General features: G+C 47.9%; 1 protein-coding gene across 2 annotated transcripts in view; it reads right to left on the reverse strand.

Moving 5' to 3' along the window:
- The window catches only part of GALNT17 (polypeptide N-acetylgalactosaminyltransferase 17), a 352801-nt gene that overhangs the window by 187684 nt on the left and 140971 nt on the right, over positions 1-24146 (reverse strand). The gene's annotated exons all lie outside the window — the stretch shown is intronic.

Here is a 24146-nt window from a genome sequence, read left to right on the forward strand (position 1 = left end):
AGGGAGAGAGAGAGAGAGAGAGAGAGAGAGAGAGAGAGAGAGAGAGAGAGAGAATTTTTTTTAATATATATATTTTTTTTAGTTATCGGCGGACACAACATCTTTGTTGGTATGTGGTGCTGAGGATCGAACCCGGGCCGCACGCATGCCAGGCGAGCACGCTACCGCTTGAGCCACATCCCCAGCCCAAGACTTTTCTTAAGACAATCAAATTCAGATACTCCTTGAGTTACGATCGGGTTCCATCATGATAAACCTTCCATAAATTGAAAATATTGTAAGTCTGAAAAGCACTTGGTGATCCACCCGAGCGATCAATCACACAGTGGAGAAACGCAGAAGTCTCTAAGTCTTGGCTCTTGCTCCCCGCCTTGTGACTGCAGGACTACCTGGGAGATGCCACCTGCCACCCAGCCCCAGGAGAGTCTCACACGGCGTGTCTCCAGCCCAGGGAAAGATGAACATTCAAAGCACGGTTTCTAGCGAAGGCACACCAATTTCACACCCTCCTAGAGCGGAGAGCTATCTATAGCCACCAAGACATGTTGTACCTCACAACAGGACTTAAATACGAAAGCAGAATGCATTGAACAGCCCCCAAAAATAAAAGATAAATCGCCCATTACAGGGAGAGGGATTAACAAACCTGTCTCAGGAATCAACGGAAGAAACCAGAATATCTGATAAACATAAGAAAAGGTGATCATCCTCTACAGTAATCAAAGAAATGCACCAAGAACTGTGAGTAATTTTTTCGCTGTCATTCAGGATGCCAAAACAAATTGATGACTGGTCTCGTCCAGGGCCGCCAAGTGTGAGGGAGGACATGCCGGTGCTGCTGGCTGATGTATTAACAGCAAAATCCTCTGGAGAGCAGGCTGGAAAGACCAAAAATAAAACGGACATGGCCAGCATATCCTTGCAAAAAAAAAAAAAAAATCTCAGAAATGCACACAAAATAGCCGACCGTAGTTGCTTTTGCTGAGAAGAGAGATTTGGCACTGGGGCTTGAAGAGAACATTTTTTTAAAACCGATCATCAGCTATGGCTGGTTGTGGTGGTGCACGCCTGTAATCTCAGCAGCTCAGGAGGCTGACGCAGGAGGATAGCAAGTTCAAGGCCACCTGGGCAACTTCAGAAGACCCTATCCCTAAATAAAGCACTAAAAGGGCTGGGGATATGGTTCTGTGGCAAAGCAGCCCTGGGTTCAATCCCTGGTACCAAAATAAATACATGGTCTATCAGATTGGGCCATTAGGAAATCACCAGAGTACCCTTCAAAATGGCGTTCACCAGGATGAGTAGTGGACGGACGATGGACACGGTGCACTCAGACTAGCCCCTAAGAGAATGGAGGGAAGGACGGGCGTGGGAAGAAGGCCAGAAAGCAGGGCCCTCACTTGGCACTGAGTCCTGGCACACGCACCCCTCTGGCTTTGAGCTCACAGGCTAAGGGTCTCGCTCCCCATGTAGCCGGCAGGCAGGTTGGCAGGTGGGATGGCAGGCGGGAGTGCGCTGGGCTCGAGCAGGCAGGCCATGGCTCCTGGAGGGTGAGTGGCATGGCTGCCTCCTGTCCTCTAGGGGCATCTTACTCCCTGACTCTGTGTGGTTGAAAACTGCTCTAACAGGTAATGGCAAAGGGGTTCCAAGGAAAAGTATTAATCACATGTCTGCAAAACTTCATGAACTCTTCTACTTTGCCCACTGGTACACAGGCACAGTCATAAGAAGGCCATTATTTGGCAAAATGCTGTGTTATATTCTTAACTCCATCCTCTCAAAAATACCTCATGGAGGAAGGCTGGGTGGGCTCTGGGTGGAGGATCCTGAGTCTCACGAGGACCAGGGCCAGAGTGAGAGGCTCCAGCCAAGACACTCAGCAGGAGAAGAAACACACCCCTGTGAGAACACCAAGTTCCTAAGGCCAGGAGCCTAAAGGGTGGGTTGCCAAACCTCTGTTGAGACCTGAGCTGTGGCTTGCCCATCCACCACTTCTGAACTGTGGACAACTCACTTATCTTCTGGGAGGACAGTTCTGAAGTCATAGAAAGGAGAAGTGAGAGAATGGAGGAGTCGTCCAAGCCGGAAAGAAGAGAGTGGATCAAAGGGGACAGGGGAGGTAAGTCTGTAGGGAGAAAGCATCTAAGATGGTGGCCGGCATTGGCTGCCAGTCTCTTCAGAGAGACTGGGACACACAGTGTGTTTGGAAAAGACCTCTCCAAGGGAAAGGACTGTGCTTCACAGTCACCACTGTATTTCTCAGTGGCTAGTGCGATTCAGGACACATCATCCATGCTCCAAAAAATATTAGTCATTAAGTAAATTAGCACGTTAGACATGAAGGAGGCCTGGACAGCACCTTGGGCTGGGCCCTGTGTTCACACCGGAGAAAGGGCACTCAGAGTGGAGGAGGGTCAACCCCCACCAAGCAGGCAGGGCTCACTCCTCGGGCCAGACCTGAGCTGCCTTTTCAGAGCCACAGATGGGCTCTGTCTCCTGCAGAACCCACGGAGAAGACTGTTGGTGGAGAAGGGTGAGGTGGACATTCCTGTAAAAATACCCACAGACGGGTCTATTTTCCGGGGAAGCCTCTGTCAAGGGAAATACCGCCAACTCAGCACCCAGGCTGTGAGATAAGGCAGCAGCAGGCCCTTCTGCGAGTCACACAGCCATGTGTGATGACCTCCCTGGGTCTCCGCGAGCTTCATGGAGGCGCAACGGGACCGATGAATTTCTTTGTTAATCTTGATATTCGCAGGAAGCCAAATGAACCAACAGCGTCACAAATCGTTAGCTTCAGTCTCCAGAATTACTTACACCGCCATTTAGGACAGTTTTGTTTTCTAAGGAGATTTGTACCCAGCAGGCGGCAAACATTCTAATTGCCGTTAAGTACATTTGGTGTAATATGTTGGGGGAAATGCAGTCGTTGGATCAGTTAAGCACGATCACACGCTCGTGGGCAGAGCGTGGGCGCGTACACGCACACACTCACCCAGTAGCGTCCCAGCTCGGCCTCGAGTGCCCCCCAGCTCCCCACCGCCTGCCTTCCTCCAGCCTACTCCCTCTCTGCGACCATTTGCAGGCAGGACAAATGCTATTTATAACACAGACGGCACCGCAGTCTCCGGGATCTGCGACCCGAAGCAGAGACAGTCAATCTGTGTAACGGAGAAAGCTCCACGGGAACTTAATGTCCCGGCCCATTTATTCTGCCACCCGGCACCGCCAGACACGCCTGGGCGGAAGCTGTCTCCTGCCAGTTAGGAGGCTTTGGTCACCCGCGCACGCCCAGAGCCCTGGGCCTTGCTTCCCCCGCGAAGTGCACTTGCAGTGGGTACCTGCTGCACTGGAAATGGCCACATCAGAGAACAGTGAGGAACACATAGGGGCTTCCTCCAGGACCATATGCATAGTACAGACAGTGCTGGTGCCAAGTGCTCAGACTTACTACAAATCCCACTGATGAAGCACTGGCCCCCCAACTACAGGTGAGATGCGAGCCCCAGTTGTTAACTGTTAGTGATCATCGTGGGGTGAATCCTACCTACAGAGGGTCCTCAACTGATGACGGTTCCACATTTTTCAACCTGATGTCCATACAACCCTCCCGTTTTTTAATTTTCAGGAGAATATTTGCAGGCCCTGGGTTAGATTAGATTTTACCCGGCCCTGGGCTGCTGCGAGTAAGCTTTCTGAGCATATTTGATGTAGGTGAGGCGAAGCCGCCACGTTCGCTAGGTTGGCTATTTCAAATGCAATTTCAATTTGTGATGTTTTCAACTCCCAAGGGACTTATCAAAATGATATCTCACGGCACACGGAGGAGCGTCTATATGTCATGGAAACCGTGTGAGATCTTTCTGTCCAGTGTGACACGGTTCATTTAGCCCTCCAAGCATAAGGAGAGCTTTTAAAACATCCAGCAAGTTAGAGCTCAGTAAATAATTTACCATCACAAAGAGAAAGGCAGAGTGTGGCTACCTGACCGTCCTAATTGACGGGAAGCCACTAGCCAAGTCATGCAGGGGCCACGTTCAAAAGAGTGAAGTAAACAAAATGCCCTTTCCAGCCAACTGCGTGCAATCTCACGACTCGTCCAAACGCAAGGAAACCCATTGGGCATGGACATCAACCTACTGAGCACAATCTGCCCTCTCAGCCGTCTTGTGAGGACTGTCAGCTAATTCATCACCCTGTCCAGACATGGAGTCTACCAACACAGGAACCCTGTGCTCAACCCCACGAGTCCCGTGTACGGGGAAGAAGCAGCGTGGTCTCCAGCTCCGAGGAGTTCCTGAAGCAAGGAGCCCCTCGGGGAAAACCAGGGGTGACGGAGTGAGATGTGGAACCCCAGCTGTCCCAGTGAAGAGAACAGATATGCAAGGCCTGGGAATCACCTCATCCATACACGAAAACAGAGCTGAGAATACGTGGCTGTCACTGATTCTCACATGCCAGACTGCCCTGTGCCGCCCTCCGAATAGGAGAGTGTACATTACACACAGAGATCCCCCCCCCCCCAAACCTGCTGGTGGCCAACATGTCAGGCCAAGGAACAAGGATCCCCGATAGGAGTTATCTGACTGGAGACTCCCTGGGGACTAGGAAGGTCTTACTGGATGAGCAGGTCAGTGAATGACATGCTGGGGTGTGTGAATGCGATGGGAGTTGTCCAGGGTTCCCAGCTGACCTGCAGTGCCATGGCCATCAGAAGTGCCACTCCTGAATGGGCTGGGAACCCCTGGTCTGCAAATCCTAATGGAGGATGCTCCCCTGGTAAAGCCTGTGCAAATTTTCTACCATTAGAGCAGCTCCTCAATCTGCAACATCCTGTCCCAACTATATCAGATAAGGGACACTCAACCTGAACCTGCTCTGTACTTTTTACTGTTCACACCAGTGACGCTCAAACTTGATGTGCCTGAGGAGCCCTGGGGACAGCACTTGGAAAGCGCATTCCTGGGCCCCACCCCAGTCTCTGATTCTGTCTGTGTAAGGTGGAGCCCAGGGGTCTGGACTGCAGCAGAGCCTCGGGGGGACTCTGATGTGGCCACTCTCTGAGGAAGGTCAATATTCCTACTGGTGTGAACTCCAATCTAACATCAGTTGGCACTCCATGGGTTCCAATCTCTTAATGTACCCTGCAAATTAACAAATGACAAAATAAGGAGTAAAATTACAGCATTAGTACAAGCCAGAAAATCCCCGAACTTCAAATATAAGTAGAAAATGAACACAAACTAGCAAAGGGCTCTTTCTCACTGCCAGGCCTCACCAAGCAAGGGCAAGGCTGTGGCAGGAGGAAGAGGGAAGCTGGGGGGAGCCTAGGGGGAGCCCAGGCAGGAGCCCAGGCGGGGGCTCTTTTAGAACCACTAAAAGAGGAAGTCCAGCTTCGGGGCGAACATGGGAAACAGGAACCCACAGATCAGAGCATTCGCACCAAGGGCAGGACTCCCAGGGTGCAGGATTCCCAACCTTGCTTCTGGGAGAAGAGTACAAGGGCAGACCTCGGACTCTGAGCTGTGAGGGTGGAGAACGAGGGAGCACCAGAGCCCCTCAAAATGAGAACCCCAGGGCCAGGTGACACAGTCCCCTGCCAACACAAACACATGCACACACAAGTACAGCTTCTACAGAGGCACACTAGGGACAGTGAGGACCTCTGAACGGCCCCAAATCCACAAAATTAATCAATGGTCCATGTGGACAAAGTAACTGTCAGAAAGAAAAGAAAACAGAAAAGCAGACTATTTCACCTGATAAAAATCCCCCCTTCTAATATGTACCTCAAAGCATAAAGAAAACTATACCAGCACTCAAAACTTAATTATCATCAAACAAGCATTTGGGAAAAGGAAAAGCTGCTTTAATCAGATTGTCAAGAACTAAAAACAGAGAGAGAGAGAGAGAGAGAGAGAGAGAGAGAGAGAGAGAGAGAGAGAGAAAACCAGGAAGAAATGAAGCAAAATTGATTCAAATCTCAGAAATGAGGGGGGCTCCAGAAGGGAGGACCAGCTGTGGAGGACCCACCTGGGCTCCAGAAGCTCCCAGGAGAGAAGCACAAATTCAAGGGAATTGTGGTAGAGCACCTGCTGAGCACACGAGGCCCCAGGTGCAACCTCCAGCCCCAAAACAAACAAAGAAAAAGAGAAGAAAACTTAACAAGGGCTTCAAAGAAAATCAGGGGAAAACCCAAGATAAGGAAAACAAGATAAAGAGAAAAGAAACACAAGCCAGGCTTGGTGCACACAACTGTGAGCCCAGCGACTCAGGAGGCTGAGGCAGGAGGCTCACACGCTCAAGGCCAGCCTCAGCAACTTAGCAAGATCTTGGCTCAAAATTAAAAATAAAAAAGGGCTGGGGGTGTAGCTCAACAGTGAAGCACCCCTGGATTCACTTCCCACTCCCCCCCCCAAAAAAAGTAAAGAAACTTATCCAGAGAAAAAGTAGTTAATGTGAGCAGCAAAAAAGAACACATCACTGCAATTCCTGATGAGGACAAACAAAACAATGGAATATAACTAACATTTAAAACTGTAAATCAAGGAAAGTTCCAGGATCAGAAGATCTAAATACTGAAAAAGCCCATTGGGTACCTTAGAAAATTTGACCCAAAATGATTAATTTCAAGAAACAGCCTAGAAAACAATTAGACATTAAGAGTTAAAGGGAAATAACCCCCCAGGAATTCCATCCGTCCTCCAAACAATCAAGTTACGACTACACGAGAATTAAACAGGGATCCAATTTCCCAAAATCAAGGCACCAAGAAAAGCAATATGGATCAGCACTTCTGAAACACCAAAGAAGACCGAATGTGAACTGAGGATTTTATACCCAGCTAAACTGTCCTTCATCTCTCAAAGCAAGCAATGCTTTAGAGATACAATGACTCAGAAAACACTGTCCCCATGGATTTCCTAAGGAAGCTGAGGAGAACCGACCAGAGACTGCCAAAATAGAGAGAACTGGAGAAGCTTATAGTGAAGTGCAGGTTTAAGACCAAAGCAAGGTGGAAAGTAGATGGAGGACTAGACAGTTACGTACTCATGTTCTCAAAAAAGAAAAGTAAAGCAACTAAAAATGGGAGAGGGAGAGGGAGGGGAAAAGGAGAACAAGCTCATTCACCTTTGTTTAGACAGCAAATAGAGGTCAAAGGCCATGATCAATAGCTGGGTTGAGTGTATCTCAGTGGTAGCACATGTGTGTAGCATGAACCGGCCCTGGGTTCAATGCCCAGTGCACGCACACACGCACACATACACACCCCACCCAAACAAAGCAAAAACTGGCAAATCAGATTGTGTTGTTAAATAGCAAATTGGAGCAATTTAAAAAAGAAATAATTTCTGAAATAAAAAAGAATAAAATAAAAAAGGATAAGTGTACTCAAGACAAATAAACCCCTAAAGAAATTATTAAAATAAAAGAACAAAGTGTCATGCAGACAAGTCTTTTTCCATAACTTACAAACACTATAAGGAAGTGTTTAGGAAGATCTGATCAATAAATAAAAATTCTGGTTTTTAAAAAATATTCAAAAAGAGACAACAAGTAATGGAATCAAGGGGGTGGAGGGAAGAAACTACAAATATATAGAATAAGAAAACAAAGGGGGAAATAACCATTGGAACAAAATAACTTTTTTAATAAATGAGAGGAAGACTAAAATAATATGACAAAATTTGGATCATTGATGGTAGTAAATGCAAAAGGTCTCCATTCAGCTATTGAAAGAAAAAAATGCTAGTTTTGCTCACAAAGTAAGATCAATCTGCATGTTGTGTTACCACCAACAAACCTGAGTGACTCAGGACACTGAAGTGGAGGTGTAACAAGCAAACGGAAAAAGAGAGTGATCCTAATACCATGAAAAGGAGTTCAAGTGCAAAAGTATTAAATGAGATAAATTCAATGTGACCAAGAGCATTTTTAATGCTCAAAGGCACAACTGATAGGAAAAACACAACCATTTTCCTATCCACACACCAAATAATCTAGTAACAAACTCTAGGAAGCAATATAGGGATGCAAGAAAACCCAGGCAGGATCCACAGGGATAAGACACAACAACTCCCCACTCTCAATCCAAGCCAAGCCAAGAGTCAATGAGGAAAGTACAGAGGGCAACGTAAGCAATGGGACAGAACTGTCGTCTCAGAAACCGGTAAGGGACCTTCTTCTCAACTCCAAGAGAGAGTGGAAAGGAAGAATCACAAAGGAGACAGCAGTAACCATGTTAGCATATCACTGCTGTGACCAAAACGCCTGACAAGGACAATCAGAGGAGGAAAGGTTTATTGAATCTCATGGTTTCTGAGGCTCAGTCCATGGTTGGTCAACTCCAGAGCTCTGGGCCCTGATGAGACAGAAGATCATGGCGGAGGGGCATGGTGGAGGAAGGCAACCATGAAGGAGAGGGCAGAGAGAGAAACAAGCAGGCCACATGGGACAAAATATAAACCCCAAAGGCACACCCCTAATGACTACGTCCTCAGCTGCACCCTGCCCACAGTAATCACCCAGAACCTGGCCCATTCCATTGTCAATCCAGTCAATGGATCGACCCAGTGATTGGGTTGCAGCCCTCACAATCCAATCATGAGCTTTTGGAGGTCACCTCACATCCAAACCACCACAGTGACTTTCATAAAATAGAATTATGACAACACTCACTGATCACAGTGTGGTTAATTTTAAAATTATTAATATCTTATTTTTTAAAAAAGATATACATCTGGATATTTTAAAAACCTACTAAACAAATCTTGAATGATGAGAAAAAAAACAAAATTTTAAATAACTTCTAAGTAATAACAATAATAATAATATTAATAACACCACATATAATAATCAAGGGGAAATTTTTAAGTAGTAAAAAGAAAAATATTCAATGCCTTAAAAACTTTTAGCAATAAAGATACTTTTTATTGTTACATTACGAGCTTGGAAAGCTTTCTCAGAAATAAAAAGAACAATGAAATAAAACGAAGGAAACACAGGAAAGTAATAAATAAATACACAAAAAAACCCCAGAAATCAGTGAATTAGAAAACAAAAATGCAAGATCTGATCAATAAATAAAAATTCTGGTTTTTAAAAAGTATTCAACAAGAGACAACAGGTAATGTAATCAAGGGGGTGGGGTGGGAGGAAGAAACTACCAATATACAGAATAAGAAACCAAGGGGGAAATGACCACTGGAACAAAATAACTTTTTTAATAAATGGGAAGAAGACTAATTTGTTGACCTCTATGTAAATAAAGGTGAGTGGCCGTGGCTGGACAAAACGGAGACTTTTCTAAAAAGACAGTTTGCCAAAGTTGACCTCATTAGACACAGAAACCTTCCACAGACCCATTTCCCCAGGGAAAATGGAGAGGACCATGGAGAAATTATCCCATAAAAAAAATTAAGCCCAGATGGCTTCACAGATGAACTGCCACACTGCGAAATGGCAGAGTCATAATGCTCCCTCAACCGTCCCAGCGCACCGGGGAGGACAGGCAGCTTCTAATTCTTTCTTATAATGTATTGACACCAAACCCGTTAAAGACAGGACAATGAGAGAGAGGAGAGAGAGAGAGAGAGAGACGGAGAGAGGGGGAGAGATATGGATGCAGATGCTTAAAATCCAATGTTGGCGAACAGAATCCAACATCACAGTTCAGGAAATAATTCCCCCTGGCCTAGTGCAGTACATTTCAGGGACACCAACCGGTTCAATATTAAAAACTCCAATAATAGGGGGCACAATGTTAATAGATGTAAGGAGAAAAAAGGTCTACGATTATCAGCATCGGTACCTAAAATGTTAGAAAGGGCTCCACAAAGTCAATACCTATCTTAATAAAAAACTCAAGAACACAGGAATTCATGGACACTTTCTCAACATGGTAAACACCTACCCCACAGTCCTAAAGCCAGTATCTTACTGTAGAGAAACCCTAGAGGCATGTCCATCAAGACAACAACTCTGACCCAGGGACGGACATCAACACCAGCAGCAAGGAGACCAAGAGACCCCAGGTGTGTACACAAAAGTACTTCCCAGATCAAATTCTAGGGAAATATCAGACGAATCCAAATTGAAGACATTTTACAACGTAGCTGGACTGCAGTCCCTGATAATGTCAGGGTCATAAAAGGCACGGAAAAATTGAAGGACGGTATCAAAATAAAAGATCACGACCAATGCATCCAACCCGTGATCCAGGAGTCTTGTTCTATCAAGGGTATTATCATCTTGAACCGGTGACAGAAGAGAACGTCCTTATTCTTGGAATCCTGCCACTGAAGGATTCAGATGCAGGAGGACAAGGCAGATCCCACCCCAAGGAGCCAGAGTAACAAGAAGGAAAAGGGGAGGTGTGGCCACCACCCACTCCCTTGTGATCCAGGGAGACGGACAGATGGAAAGAGACCACAGGTGTGAAGTGTGAGAACTTCCCTTTCACAGTGCATTCATCAAGGGTGGGAGATTGCTCTCCCTTCCTCTCTCCCATTTGCTCTCTACTACCCCGGTCAAAGTGGACACCTGGCCAGGTCCAGGGGACCTCATGTCACCAAACCACTGAACACTGGTGGCATCTCAGTGGCCCTCGGCTCTGCTGCCTTCTTCAAACACCCTCTGAGCTTTCCTGTCACCACGTCCTCATGGATTTCTCTCCCCTTCATTAGCCGGTCCTCCTCCACACCTGTGGCTGAATCTCTCTCCTCTTCCAATGCTGTAAATTTTGGAGTGACACAGCATTCGATCTGGGGCTACTGCCTCATCTCTGCTCTTGGATGGTCACCCATAGGTGGATGCCTCCAAAGGTACATGTCCCACACCCTGCCTCTCTCCCTATCCACAGCCCCTACTCAGCCCATCACCTATCCGATCACTCCGATGGCATGATGTAAAGTCAAAGCATCAAGCTCAACGCATCCAAAATGGAATTCTCAACCATCCCCTCAGATCTGTTTCTCAGGCTTCCCCGTCTCAGGGAGTGGCTCTGGTCCCCGCCCACCTAACCCTGGTGGTCTTCCTTGATCAACCCTACATACATCTCGGCCACCTTTCTCATCTCACCATGCTTACCTTCCACCCGGATGCACTTCCAAGCCTGACACCTCCCTTCCCACGGCTCTCTCCAACCCTCTCTCCAACAGCCAGCGGCGTCACCACACTTGCTATTCCGAGTCTCCATTGGCTTCCCCACCTTTCACGTGGACTTCCTAGGGCTGCCATGGCAAAGTTCCCCAAACTGGGTAGGTGAGAAAAACAGGATTCTATTCTCCCCAAGTCATGAAGCCCAGAAATCCCAATCAAGAGCCATGTTCTGAAGGCTCCAGGGAAGACCCATCCTGGCCTCTTCCTAGCCTGGGGACTGCTGGCCATACGGGGTGCCCCTTGGCCTGCAGGAGCATCTCTCTAATTCCTTCCTCTGTCTTTCCTGGGCCTCTCCCTGGTCTCTGCCTCTGGGTTTCTCCTCTTCTTACAAGACGCCAATCACCTTGGACTTAGGACCCACCTTAATCCAGTGCTATCTCATCTTAACCAATTAATCTGTAAGGACCCTATTTCCACTTACCCAGTTCTGTTCCCATTGGAATAATCCCCAGATTCTTTATGACGACTGACCATCTGCATGACCGGATTTCCACCCCCCTCTTCCCTCCCTAACCCTTGGCCCGGCTCTCCTCTGGTCCCTAAGTCAACCAGGCCCATCCAACCCAAGGCCTTCCGAGCACTGATCTTGGCTTCAGAGGCCTTTGAGTCTCCGGCTCACCCTCAGGTCTACTTTCCCAGGGCAACTTTTCTAAGGACACCCACATTTTCAGTTAATCTACGTATCGGCACCTGCTGATTCACTTCAAAGCCTTTATCACAGACTATAATTATCTCGTATTTAGTTTTTCCAATTTATTATCTGTCTCCTGTGGTAACCTTGAGGTCCAACATGGCGCCTGGCCCAAGGAAGCAGACTCCTGAGTATAAGCTGAGTTAATGAGGAAAATCAAATGAGTACAGGACTATGACATTCACATCTGTTACAGTTCCCACAGTGTCCACCCAAGGCTGCCTACATAGCCCTGCAGTGTTTGCTGAAATCATCTAATTAATAAACTCCATCCATTTTTCTCCATGAGACAATTTGCAATTATCCAAGAATTCCCCCAACCAGACTTTGTGAGGCAGAGACAGTGGCTCTAATTCTGCCACCTGGGTTCCAAATATTTATTTATGCACCTAGCATGACACAAACTTCTGCTGGTGGGATCCTGCTTAGCAGACCCCTGTGCAAAGTGGAACTGGGTTCTCCACGTGAAGATAAGCCGTGGCTTGTTTAACTTCTTCAAGGTGGAGGTATGAATAGGACTGTGTGAACGAAAAACCCGCTGGTGTCCCTAAAACACTTGAGAGCTACGGAGAACTTGATATTTTTATCAAAGGGTCAAACACATAGCCAAGTGTTGCCCATGGAGGAATAATCACACCACTTCGTCATCGCCACACATAATATTAGAGGAATTCTCAAGTAATAATAATGTGCTGTACATCTACTTGAAGCAATTTTGCATTTGTTTATGCAACTGAATTATTTATGTTGTTCATAATGAAATGGAACTCGGAACAGCCCGGTTCCATCACGTCTTCCTCCGCTCTCCTCGATATGTTGCATGTGACCATTTTTATGCAAATGAGGTTATGATGACATTAAACATTTCCTACTGATTTCCCAAGAACAAATATGTTCCTTCCATCTGCCCCAGCTTTCTCTTTCCTGCATCCATCTTCAAAGCTCTGTTGGCTGATCAGAATTTCTTCCAAATTAACCAAAAGCACATGCCATCTGTAATGCTGCTAAGGCTGTCTCCCTTTCCGTACACACGGCGCTCCCATTAATACCTGAATTTAGTCCCTTTCCCTCGCTGCTCCAGAAGCCTGATGGATCCCCCACCCCAGCTCTCTCAACACCGTGAATCTCACCTTATTACAAAGTATGGGGGCACTCTCCTGCTGCCCCGTTGGAGGATGCCTACTGTACTCACAGACCAATACCAAGGAAGAACTCTGCACATAAAAAGACCCTGCCATTGCATGGACATTTGCCTCTATTGATTATTCTTAGGGCAGAGAAACTAGTGTTTGCAGGAAAGAATTTCAATAAGTGACTACTGAACAAGTCAGAGTGGAATTTGGAATTCTGCAGGCTATCTAGGAAAGAGAGAGAGAGAGAGAGAGAGAGAGAGAGAGAGAGAGAGAGAGAGAGAGAGAAAATACACACATATGCACACCTGCCTGCCAATTTGGGGTGGGTTTGTGTAATTCACAGTGCACTGGCAGAGCAAGCAGGGAACCAAGTGGACAAATAGTCCCCCTGAAACAGGTTGTGGGTCCCAAGTCTAGTGTCCTAGTGAACAGGTGGCACAGGGATTCACAAACATGAAGTGAGGAGAGCCTCCTCCCACAGTCTTCAGTGCCTGTACTCCTTACATCAGGTACTGAAGGTCCACAGAAGCAAGAACACTCACCACTGTGAATGCCAAGGTTGGTTTGACGGTGGCTAATCAACCAAGAACTCCACTTCCCAGAGTCACACCTACCTCTGAGGGATGTGAATCTGGAGCTCAATGGCCCTAGAGGCTGTGAACAGGCCACCCAGCAAATCCATTTGCACAGAAGGGGCAAGGGTGGCATAGGTTTCTATCCACTGGTTTCAAGTTCTCGCTGCAAGAAATTGAGGCTTCCAGAAAGTTCTCTAGAACAGAAATGGAGGGGAATCTTTACTGCAGCCTTGTTTTAATGCATTCAGGTTGGACTCCTTCTTAGATCCCCCCCAAAAAGATTAAATTAACTTTGCCAATTCATTAAGTTTTGGGCAGATGGGTTGGCTGTGCCTCTGGAAACAGGAACACTGTCATAAAGATCTGCTAAGTCTTTGACCTTGCCATCTGTATGATGCAAATGGTATTTCTGCTTCTTATTCATTTTTGAACTCTATCTCCACATCTGAAATACACCAGAGCAGTAACAGCCATATCATGAGGGATTGTGGAATTCTAAAATGAAAATATTCAACCTGATGTTGATTTCTATTCATTTTCATTTTTTAAAGAAACAGATGTGCTCCAGAGTATGAGATGGGAAGGAACAAATGGAGAGAGAGAGAAAAATGACAAAGCAAACCATCAACAAAGTACCATTGCCCCTCAGAATTCAGGACTGCTTCCAGGAAGCCCTGGGGACACCAGACCCCACAGATGCTCAAGTCCCTTGGGTGAAGCTCATGGTACTTGCACATGACCTATATACATCCTCCCAAGTACTTTAAATCATCTCTAGATGATTCAAAATACCCACTGCAATGAACACACTGTGTAAACAGTTGTCATGCTATATTGCTTAGGTCACAATCACAAGGAAAAATGTCTGCACATGTTCAACAAAGATGCAGTTATTTTTAATATTATTGACATGAGGTTTGTTGAGTCCATGGATGTAGAACCCAGCTCTAAATTACCAAGCACAGGAATTTCTGTTTTGTCCTGATTTTCTCTTCCACCTGCTCCACTTAGGGAGATTCTCAGTAGATGGTTTGGTACCAGGATGATCAATTTTTCTCTTTTTTTTGTACTGGGGATTTAACCCAGAGGCACTTTATCACTAAGTCACATCCCCAACCCCTTATATTTTTAATTTTGAGACAAATTCTGAGGCCAGACTTAAACTTGCGACTCCTGTCTCAGCCTCCTGAGTCACTAGGATTACAGGTGCGCACCACTGTACCCAGCTCAAACCTTTTAAATGTGAATCTTTCAAGGGGTTTGTTATACATGTAGATTTTCAGGCTGTGTTCTGGTCTATAAAATCTGTAGTGTGGCCTAAGACATGACATTTTTAAACAGCAGTCCTAAAGATTCCAATGCAGTTTGTTCAAGAAACCCCTAGATCCACTGGCTCTCCACTTATAAAGGAGACACTGGAGTCACCTGGGGAGCTTTTTAGTAAGAAACTGCTTTAATACTCATGCTCAGGCTGCACCTACCCGCAGATATCCTGATTTAATTGTTCCAGGGCGTGGTCTGGGTACCCCAAGTCTTTGAAGCTCCCTTGGCAACATCAGCAGGCAGTGGAGCAAACTTTGTAAGGACTAGAGGTGCAGGAAGACGGCCTGCCTATGAGTGGGCGGGGTTGGGCACTCTGGGCAGCACCTGTGTTTCACTTTTGCAGCTTTTAACACATATTCAAAGAATGTTCCACACTCTGCTTGGATGATCATATTCATTCCAAGTTCTCCCCTTCTTTATCACTAGCAGGAAACAATGATGGAAATGTCCCTTTTGTCCCTTGCTATGACAGTTTGGGTTTTAAGATGGAGCATCTGTGAGGTAACCAAGGGCTTTCTTCCTGCTGCCCGGACTCCCATGCAGCCCGGCGGAGTTGGCGCAGCCAGCTCCACGTTCCAGCTGCCCTCTCACCTCCAAGACCTGCTGCAGCAGCCTAGGGACAAGACCCAAACACAGACTCCCTGGGAACGGGGGCTGCGGTGGCCAGGGTGCAGGCAGAGCCCCCCAGCTGGCAGAGGCGCCCCATGGGGCACAGCACAGGGGGCCCAGCTGCCTGCACTGTCAATGCCCTGGGGAAACACCACCCTGACATGTGCTCTTTAACATTCAGTCATTTTCATGGAGAAGTTATTTCAATATGTGAAAAAAAAACCACATTTCAATCTGTAAAAAGAAAAAGTAAAAACATTACATTAGAGTGGTGTGTGTGTGTGTGTGTGTGTGTGGTGTTTGATCTGACGACTAATGGGGATAGTACAGTGCAGCAGAGGGTGCCGGCCCCACTCCCAGCTGTCCACGTCCTCTGTGTCCCCAGCACACCCACCTTCAGCTCTGAACCCTGACCTCTTAGCCAGGGGGAGCCTGGAGGTGCCATCCCCAAGGCATGTGGCCCCCAGGCTGGCTCCTGGCGCAGCCCCAATGTCTGTCTCTGCCTCGTCCTCTGGATTTCTGTGCTGTCTTGGGGACCAAGTCATTGCCCTGGGTCTGAGTGTCCAGTATTTGTGCTATATGCACAGCAACCCACTCTGACTGTGGTCTGGGTGCATCTGTTTCCTGAGCTGGAAGCTTGATCCCAGTGTGGCATGTTGAGGTGCTGGGCCTTTAAGAGGTGGGGCCTGGTGCGAGGTCATGTGGCCACAGAAGGCACCGCCCTCAGAAGGAGGAATGCTGGGCTGCTTGGGGGAGCTGGCCTGGAGCTGTGAGCTGTTGCTCTGGCCTCCCCTCCAGTCCCACAGGATGGCCTTGCCCTGCTCTGCACGCAGCTGTCCCCTGCTGCTTCTCCATCATGCGATGAAGCCTTGAGGCCCCACCAGAGGCTGGACAGAAGAAGCCGCCTAATCTTGGGCCTTCACCCTCCAAATGGGAGCAAAATGATTCTTTCTAAAAGAGCCAACCACAGATATTTTGTTATAGCAACAGAAAATGTTCTAATAATCACTTTTTAGGTAGCCGTTTCCCAATTCTGTCATTTAATAAAAAGTGTTTTAAGGATAGGGGTATGCACGGTGAAGGGTCTCAAAAACTGATTGCAAGTCACTTTTCTCAAATGTCAAGGCATAATGAGAAGGGATCAGACTAGTGCCTGACATATTGGTCAATGCTGTTCACGTGTAATGATCGATTCAATCCCCACAGCAATTCTATGAAGAAGATTTCACTGTATCACAGTATTATATATGAGGAAACTGAACAGAGAGGCTAAGTAACTTGTCCAGGGTCATATGGTTAGTAAGAGGCAAGGCTTCAGTGGGAATTCAGATTCCACGTCCACGTAAAACTCTCTCCCATCAAAGTTTCTAATCACCCAAACACCTTCTTCAGACCTACGGCACCCATAAAAGTGGGGCCAATATTCATCCACACACCTCAGGGGTTTCACTGTCCTCATATGAAAAGGGGGCCCCCATCCGCACACCCCTTGGTTCACTCTTCCATCCCGTGGCTGGGTAAGGACCAGCTTTAGCATGAAGTTAGGCCTCTAGATGAAATAAACTCTGCAGGAGGCATCTCCTAAACCCAGTCACAGTACACAACTTATTCTCCCTGAGTTATATAAGAAAATACTGCGTCCCTTAGAGATGATTTCAACCATATCTGACCAGGAATAGGCACCTGTAATGAGAAAGTTAGCCAAATGGACTCTCAGCCCCTTCAAGTGACAGAAGTTTGGTAGTTGGGAGACCTACAGGGGACCAAGAAAAGAAAACCAAGGTAAAACACACACCTCTGCACACTCTGTCCCTCTCTCTCCTCCCTGGAGAAACTGTCCTTTTTCTCTAAGACTCAGAATTTCTTTTCTGCCTGGCAAAACAGCATGGAGTATAAGGGTGTGTCCTGTGGGTGTGGACGGTGAGACGGGGCTGTGTCCACAGGCACCCTGGCGGTGTGGAGGACTGTCTTCAGGCCTCAGGACACATGGAGAGGAGGGTGTGAATGCTGCCCCACACGAGCTGTGGAAGCTCAGGCAGGTTGCTTAACTGCTGTGAACCTCATTTATAAAACAGAGACGGTAACAGCTACTTCAGAGGGTAGTTAAATCTAGATGAGATCAATAAAACATGCAGCACAGTGACAAAACATAAAAGGCAGTCAATAAAAGGGAATAATTACTGTGGGGAGTGATTCTGGGACAGTCCTGAGCATGCACCTATTTATTATTTTAACCAACAAGCACTTACAGACAGCTGCCCTCTGTGCCCACTCTGTGAGAGAGGAGGTTTAACCTAGGCTTCTTGGCCACGGCTAACCTGGGAGTCCAGGCTTTCACCTGGGAAACCCAACCTGGGAGACTCAGGATATCAACTACTGGGGACAACCCAGACAGCAAAGACCCCAGACCCAGTGACAATATTCAGGGCAGGGAAACTCACGCTGTCTATTGAGCAGAGAGGAGATTCATCCCGCTCCTTCACAACACCCCAACTCCCACGCACAACCCCATGTTCCCAAGGTCAGCCCAGATGTCACGCCTGCCCCAACTCACATCTGCCTACTGCACACAACCTGAGGGTGGCCCACAGACATCACAACAGTGACACCACAGTGCTCGTTGCTGGGACGCCGCAGATTAGAAGTCGCTGTAATAAAAGAAAGGGAGGCTTCGGAGGGAGGCCAACAAATTCCAGAGAAACCTGACATCTGGATTTATAAGCAGGAGGCCAAAGGAGAAATTGAAGATAACAGCAGTCAAAACTGCCCATAAATCACAGGCGGGGTTTGAGAGAAGGCGGCAGCCCATAAAACCTCACAGGTATCAGCAACGGTTTTAATAAGCACAGACGGCTTCCTGGGCTGCCTCCTCCACATTAGGAGATAATCGGGCAGGCGGAGGCCTTCGATGTCTCCCAGCAAGTGAAGGGAGAGGGGCTGCAGCACAGGGGCCACTGCAGCTGCTCCTGGCTGTCACGCACACAGCGGCTCATGAGGAAATCCAGGCAGAGTCTGGTCCTGGGGCGACCTCAAGAAAACCTACTGCAGAGAACCTCAGGAGCAGGGCTGCCTCTCCCCCAGGGCGCGAACCTCCAGGTCTCTCCCTGTAAGGAAGCTGCTTGGGCTCCCTCCCGAGCTGGAACTCTTGGCCATACCCCGGAGCCCAGGTCCCCGTAGCCGCTTCACTTTGCTGATTCCCAGGCCGTTTGTCTTGGATCCTCCATCAGCTCTGCTGAGACCTTAGTGTGTCACAGAGAAACAGCTTCCGTGAGACCAGCAGGACCCACTGAAATGCTCACTGCACCATCACGGGGCCTCCACTTCCCTCTCTGGTGACGCCTAGGACATGGTTGGCTCCCAGTAAATCCCAGGAGGGTGGACAAGGGTGTGTGTCCAGTTGCCCTGTTGCTTGTCTCTGCCTCTCAGCTCAGGCTGCACCCTGTTTAAAGTGGGAGACGGCAACACTAATGCCACCTTGTTGAGACCCTGCGCTGGCACACGGTGACCACCCAACAAGGGCTGGGACAGAAAGAACCCATGACCCAGCCTCCTCTTCCCACAGGAGGCTTCTCTTCCACAGTTCACCTGAATGCTACGCTCTAGCTGGACATTTCCAGGTCCCGACCCCAAGTCCAACACCTTTCCAGCTGCTCTGGAAAGTGTGTGCAATGGCTCCCCCTCTGTGAGAGCTGCCTCTGCGTGGGAAGAGGCGCTTGGCCTTTCGCCAGTTTGACTACTTAGTCCTGTAGACGCCTCTCGCTAGCATCCTCAAGCCCCACATGATCTTCAGACAGGAGATCCCTGCTCGTTGTTAAGACCAAAGTCAATCCCCACCAAAATACCAATGGCCTTCTTCACAGAAATAGCAAGAGGAGCCCAGATCCGTGGGGAATTACAGAAGACCCTGAGAAGCCAGGCAATCTTGAGCAAAAGGAAAAAAACCTGATTGCAAAACCTAGGAGATAGCATGGCCCAGGCCTAAGACCCAAAACATGAACCAGCGGGACAGAACAGGGACCCAGACAGAAACCACCCACAGAGCCAGGCATTGGCCGCCCACGGATCTCAGCAAGGGCTCCGGAAACACACGAGAAGGCCGAAAGGAGAGCCTTCACAAATGGTGCTGGGCACACGGGACACACCCAGGAGAAGGATATGAGACCCTGTCTCTCACCAGGAGTGAAAGCCAGCTCAAAGCTCCTCAGAGACATGAAACTGCCAAGAGAAAATGTCAAGGCATCCAGGACAGACGATCACTTTTCTAAGGCCCCAAAGTCCAAGCACAAAGAGACACAAAAAGGATCTTATCCAAGGAGGACGCTTCCGCACGGCCAAGGGGACAACTGGCCGCGAGAGGACAGTCCGAGACAGCAGGAGAATGTTGGCCGGCTTCTCCTCTGACAAAGGATCCGCATCCAGAATGCTCCAGGAACCCAAGGAACTCAACCACCAACCAGACCCTGCAACTGAAGACGGGCAGATTATGTGAAAAGACATTTTTTCTCAAAAGAAGAAACCCCCGCGGCCAATGAGCGCAACAGAAAGTGTTCAACATTACGAGCCATCAGGGAACTGCAAAGTGCAAACACAGCTGAGATGTCATCTCACCCCTTTCCAATGGGTCAGAACAGCTGTGTGCAAGACCCACGCTGGCGAGGATGCAGAGGAAGAAGAGCGCTTACCCACTGTTGGTGGGAGTGGAAACAGCAGAACATATTGGAGACCAGCATGGAGGTTCCTCAGAAAGCTAAAAACAGATTGAGCACATGACCCAGCAATCTCACTGGGGGGCAAACATCCAGAGGAAGGATCAGTACACAGAAGAGACACCTGCACGCCGATCCCATTGCAGCGGAACTCACAACAGCCAAGATGTGACATCAGCCGAGGGACCCATCGACAGATGAAAGGCTACAGCACAGGTGGGGCGTCTGCTCAGTGGAATATTATGCACCCATAGACACTGCAATCCTGTCACTGGGTGTGACACAGAGAGAACTGGGGAGATCCTTATGCTAAGTGCCATAAGCCTGGTGCAGAAACACAGGCACTGCCTGCTCTCACCCTATGCAGAAGCTAAAAAGGTGACATCACGGGAGTAGAGAGTAGAAGATGGACCCCAGGGGCTAAGAAGGACATGGGGAGATGGACAGAGGGCAGTTGGACAGCTGGTACTGAAACACAGTTAGGAGGAACGAATTCCAATGTGCCACAGAACAGCAGAGTGAATACAGGTCACCAAAGTTCATGCTTTTCATGGAGAACTCGGAGAAAGGAGTTTGGAGCTCCCAATGCAAAGAAATGACGAAAATTTAAGGAGACAGACCCGCTCATTATCCTGACTCGATCATCACACGCTGCGTAAGTGCCTGGAGAATGTCATGCTGCACCCATGAATACACACGAGTATTGAGTCGATGGCTAAGTGAGCAAACTGCCACGGAGAAACCAAAGACTGAGGTCGCCTCTGCACCAAGCCTGCCTCTCCAAGAACTGTTCACTCTCCTAATGGTTTCTGAGGTCCCCTAAGGGTGGCCCACAGGACTCCAATAGCCACCCATCCCTTTCCTCAATCTCCCAGGGAGCCCAGGACTGGCTTGCTGTGTGCTCTGTAGGACCAGCCCAGCCTGGCAGATTGGAGACACCTGTCAAGCAATCATTGCTAAAATTTTTAATAAAACAAAGAAAGAATAGGGGGAAAAAGAAGAGATATAAACAAAAGAATAGCACAGAACCTAGAAAAATAAACTTATTTATACATAAAAAGCATAAACTGTGAAGCATTTAGCATCTCCACATAAGAGAAAGAGAAGGGCTGTTTACACAATTATTTTGAGAAGGCAGTTTTGTAAAAAGATGTACAGACATTTGGAACAAAAGACGCATGCCCGTACCACATTCCAAAATCAACTCCTGGTGGATGGAGGCGTGAAATACAGAGAAGAGCAATACACAACGGAATGGAATATTTATAAGTGTTCTGAGGGATAATATCTTTCTCAGGTTCAAAGCAGCCAGGAAATGAAAATGGAAAGATTGACACTTGGAGGTGCGTGCCCGTTTAAAAGTTCTGTCCAGTGGATGGGAGAGAATCTCGGATTTAAAATGAAATGGAGAAGAACAGTTTGGGATTCATTTGCCTGAAATATGACAAGTAAACAGTTAATTTCAGCATTACCAAAAAACTACTCACAGTTATCGGAGAAACAATTATCTCAAGCACAATGTAGTGAGAGACTCACAAGAATTATAGCAACTTGAGAGTCGGTTTGAAAGGGCAATGAAGTGTCTCTGCTTTAATCCTCCCCAGAAAGCTTGTGGGAGCTGCTGGGGGCTTAACAAGAAGGGTCCTGCCCCTTGGGGGCCAATTTCTGTTGTGGAAGGAAGTGTTCCCAGACCCCAGCAGCTGCCTCCATGTCCCCAGGGCTGGAAGATCAGAGAGGCCCCTTCCGAGGGCAAGGCCCTGGCTACGGGTGGATGGCAAGGATTAATTTTCAGTTAACAAAGGTTAATCCAGTTAACTTTTTTCTGTAGCACTCAGAATTTACCGTGGTGCCATTGGTTACCAGGGATGGCCAGTGGTCCAGCTTGCAGACTCATCTCAAATTCTGCTTCAAACTCACCCAACACCGAGCTGCTGGAATAATTGAAAAGGGCTCCTGTGTCCATGCCGCTAGACCTTGTCCCCCAGCTCTTTCTTCTACCATACCCTCACCCTGCTGACCGCCCACTTAATTTTGGGGGGGGGTATATTTATATGTATGGTTTTAATTGAAATTTTATTCAAACAAAAATAGACTCCTGTCCTTTCTGTCATCTCCCTGTTTCTAAATAACAAGAACTATGTTGCCTTGGCTCCCACATTTTCCACTGACTTTCTGCTATAAAAGATGGAAGATTTAACCTTCTTACGGTACCCACGCCTCATGCACCTTCTGCCCCTTCCTGTATAGTTATACCATGATCCGTGCTGAAGTCGACCTTCGATGGCCACGTGTGTGTGATGATGTCACACGGCGGAGCCACAGTATGCAGTGCTGCATTCCTTTTCTTGGAGGACTTCTGTTTTGTTTCTATAGTTATAGTTGTTTTGCTTTTTTTTCCACAAGCTTGGTTTTCCCCGTCTCTCAGTGAACAATCCCAAGTCTTTTGAAACAACGCTTAAAATAATCTCCCTGCATTCAAACAACCAGGCAAACAACTCAGTCCCAGGACTGAGGGATGGCCGATCTCCTGGCCTGCTCCACAGCCGTCACCTGGGGCCACCTCTTATTATCTTTATGGGATCTGCCTTCACTACTTCTGCTTTTTCTCATGTCACGTCTTTGTCCCCCTGGAGCCCAGGCTTGAGCAGCGTCCTGAGAACAGGTGGCAGGGAAGGAGGGCTATGGAGACCCTGCATGGCTTCCCACCTACTCTGCGCTCGCTCCCGGCTCAGAGCGTGCTGTGGCCCACTGAGAACTCCTCAGGCCAAAAATGATTCACTCTCCAAACGATCTGGGCGTCGCTCTCTGGTCTTCTGGCTCTCGATGTTGCTATGCAGAAATCTGAGGCCAGCATTTGATCTGCATTTTCTCTCACGACACTTTGTTGTGCATCTAAGCTGTTTTGAACTTTTATGTTTGGATCTTTTGATGTGGGTCTGGTTTTCTTTGCTTCTCGTGAATCCCGTCGTCACTGCGTGGGATCTCCTAACCTGAAAGCGCGAGTCCTGCGGTCCTGCAAAATGTTCTTGTCCCCTGTTTGATGATTTCCTCCTTTGTTCTCTCTGATAGTCCTATTAATGAAAGTCAAACCCATTGGACCGAGCTAATTTTTTTGATCTTCCCTCTCCTATTTTCATCTCTCCCCACCCCTTATTTTTCAAAAGGTTTCCTCCGTTCTGTCTTCCAAACCATTACCGAATTATTTATTCCCAATTTTTAACTTCCAAAATTCATTTTTACTCTGATTACTACCACAACAGAGTGATTTGTTCTTCTTTTGTAAACAGAATGACTTGCAGCTCTCCATGACCTAGGCCTGTCACAGTCCTGAAGATGCCAGGCTGCTTCCTCTCAGTGTCTTTCTGTGGCCAGTGTCATCCTATGGGTCAGTTGTCCGGCTCACTTACGACAGAGATGTTGAGATGCCCATCAAAGGCCCTTGTCTCACCTTCCTTATTTTCGAGCAAGACAGCTTTGTGACAAAGGACATGGCTTTACCACAGGACACGGGTAACAGCCAATGAGCAGAACCTGATCACTGTGGGGTGCCCACCAACTGTGAGGTCTACTGGCCTCTCCCCTGAGCCAGGCAGTGTCCTCCAGATGGACCCTGCAGGGTCTGAGGCCCGAGGGCACAGCGAGGCTGCAGAGCCTCTGCACAGAGCATGCATCCCCTGTGCTAGCCACCTCCGTGAACTAGAGCTCCTGAGTCCTGGCAGGCAGGGAAGGGCACTCTCTGGCTCCACAGAGCTGAACAAGGACGAGAAGAGAGAACTGCTGCTCTCCTACTGCAGTCCACCATTGTGCACGGGAAACACCTGCGTCTTCAATTCCGGGGTCTCTCTTCAATTCCGGCTGCGCCCTCCTGCCTTACCCTTCTCCTAAGGAGCTAGGGCTCAGCTTCCCCGGTATTTCTTCCCTGCTGTCTCCTAACCTGCTTAGCTTTCCT

The sequence above is a fragment of the Spermophilus citellus genome (genome assembly GCF_964194105.1).
Source record: "Spermophilus citellus genome assembly, chromosome: 6".
In the NCBI taxonomy this organism is placed as follows: Eukaryota; Metazoa; Chordata; class Mammalia; order Rodentia; family Sciuridae; genus Spermophilus; species Spermophilus citellus.